We start from the raw sequence: 2,393 nt of genomic DNA, 5'->3' as shown, positions 1-2,393 counted from the left end.
CTCCAGCTTCCTAATAATTTCGGCAGCCACTTCCTCTGCCTGAACCATGACCTCTAGATTCCTTTGTGGAATCTCTCCAGTCTCAGAGAAGGATAGCCCCGCCTCAACTCGTTCTCGAAGCTTCTTCCCAAATACAGAGAAGCAACCAGTTCAAGAAGCAATATTGCATTTGTTTGCCAGGTATTGGGAGATACGGCCTTTGTTCTTGGCAGCTGCTCCGTCAGTGAAGGTGGAGTGGAATGTGAGTCCATATTTTGGGGTGTTACCCCTTGTCTTCGGGGCTCTGGAAACTCGGTCCCTTTGCTGGGCCTTGGGAATCACTCAGACACTAGGATTGGCCATCTCCCCATAGCAGAGGCCTGTGTAGCTCAGGAAGCCCTGGTCAGCCATCACTGTGACTACATTTAATTTTTTGAGGAGCCGCCACGCCATTTTCCTCTACTCTCTCTTTTGATATGCTTTTTCTGCACTGCCGGGGACCTTAGGTAAATGAGATAGTTCCAGGGTAAGCCACCTGTTGTCCCCCTGCAGAAGGCTCGTCAACAGCACAGAGCTGGGTCTTCCCTATATTTGACATGCCCCATCACGAAAACCTTCTACGTGCGACTAAGAACCATTGCTTTCTCAGATCTTTTTACATCTGCCACCTCTTCTAGTAATTAAGAAGAAGAAGAAGAAAAAAAAACTACCATAGCAGAGTGACTTTGTACCAATAGGCAGAAAGTATGAAAGCTAAGTGCAGAGGCAGGTTCTGGGCAGCCAACCAAGCTCACCCACAAGTAGGGGATCTTGCTCCCCAGGCCAGCCCCACAGCACATTCTGTTTAAACTCCTAGCTTATCAAGGTCACAGATTAGGTCATATCAGGGACCAACAGTACAGTCAAGGCCATAAACACGCAGCATCTGTTGGCCTAGAGCAATCTCTCTTGATACTCCTTATGTTTTACTATCTTCACAGAAGGTCTCTTTGGAATCTTCCTGTCATACTGCCGGTTAAACAAAATCAATATAGAATGTTGGGGCCTTGGAGGGCATCGGGGCCCAAGGCTCTGAGGGGCCCATGTAACTTTAACGTTTTTTTAAAAAAACTTTATTTAAACTAGTTTCAAGTACACAGTACATTGGTTAGACATCTATATAATTCATTAAACGGTCCCCTCAATTGCTCCCTCCGCCCCCCGGCCCTCCACCTAGCCATCATATTAATGCTAACTGCATTCCCTCTGCCATGCTCCCCATCCCTGTGACCAACTGTCAACTGCTAATTTATACTTCTTCATCCCATTCTCCCAGCCCCCCAAATCCCCTTCCCTCTGTTTGACGGACAGAGGGGAGATCAAGGGCAAGGGTGTTGTCTTTCCCCTTTCACATTGCAAACAATATTACCCTCCACCTGGAAGTCCGAGCCTGGTTGCAGCCCAGATGTGAAGCCCCCAAAGCCATCTCTAATAGGGCAGGGCTCCCATTCTTCACCGAAGGGCAGAACTGTCTGTGCAGCTTTTAGCAGCAGAGGTGCTGGGCCCACCCAGAACCATTCAATTATAACCCCGTGCGTCTCCTTTAAAAGCCACACAGACAGTTCTGATGCATCACTTGAACTAGAACCCCCTCTCCGACCTCCCCTCTTCCTCCTCCCTCTGTTTTGTGGCTTCTGGACAGATCGCTTTCCGTGCCTATTTCCTTTTCTTTGCTAAGTTTCTGGCGCACCCCCAGAGCACAATGAAAAAATGTTTACTGGACTTAATTAAGCTAGCACCTCGTTTTTATGACACATGTGTTTTGCAGCAAATGTTCTCAAACTTTAGTGTACGTTGGCGTCACTAAAGGGCCCCACCCCAGAGTTTTTGATTCAGCAGGTCTGGGGTGAGGCCTGAGAACTTGTATTCTTAGCAAGTTCCCAGGTGATGCTGATGCTTCTGGTCCTGGGATCACACTCTATTAGCAAGAATGAGAGAGTGTTCTCAATTTAAATAAAGTCAAGGGAATCACAACTACAAGAAGAAACCAGAGATGTGGAGTCAAAATGCTGACTGGGCCCTTGGAAGCCTAGTGCTTCATAGGGCAAGCTATAAGCTCATTGGCCTGATGGAGGCCAGACTGAATGACGAAGATCGTGGGGTCAGTCTGAGGTAGCGGTGTTACAAGGACCTTTGCGTGAATCTCTGCTCAGCCCCACTGCCAGCCATGTGACCTTGGTCAAGTTGCTTAACTTCTCTGAGCTTCAGTTTGCTCATCTGCAAAATGGGATAACAACACAGCATGAGCCAACGTTTCTGTCGTGCTTAGAATGCATGCACGTCAAGCTGAATGCTGGTGAGTAGTAACTGAGCAGGCACGCAGCAGCAAGAGGCTGAGCAGAGATTAGATCTAAGCTCTAAGGCCCTCTTGCCCA

General features: G+C 48.1%; 1 non-coding gene across 1 annotated transcript; it reads right to left on the bottom strand.

Annotated features, from left to right (window-relative positions):
- Positions 1–315: 315 nt before the first annotated feature.
- On the bottom strand, positions 316–400 carry LOC120600488 (small nucleolar RNA SNORD86). The gene has a single exon (XR_005652204.1). It is a non-coding gene; the product is annotated as a small nucleolar RNA SNORD86 (small nucleolar RNA).
- Between the last annotated feature and the right edge of the window lie 1,993 nt (positions 401–2,393).

This window comes from Pteropus medius, unplaced genomic scaffold (assembly GCF_902729225.1).
Source record: "Pteropus medius unplaced genomic scaffold, Ma_sr-lr_union100, whole genome shotgun sequence".
Taxonomy (NCBI): Eukaryota; Metazoa; Chordata; class Mammalia; order Chiroptera; family Pteropodidae; genus Pteropus; species Pteropus medius.
Note: the sequence above shows the minus strand (reverse complement) of the source record. Positions and strands in the feature narration are given on the sequence as shown.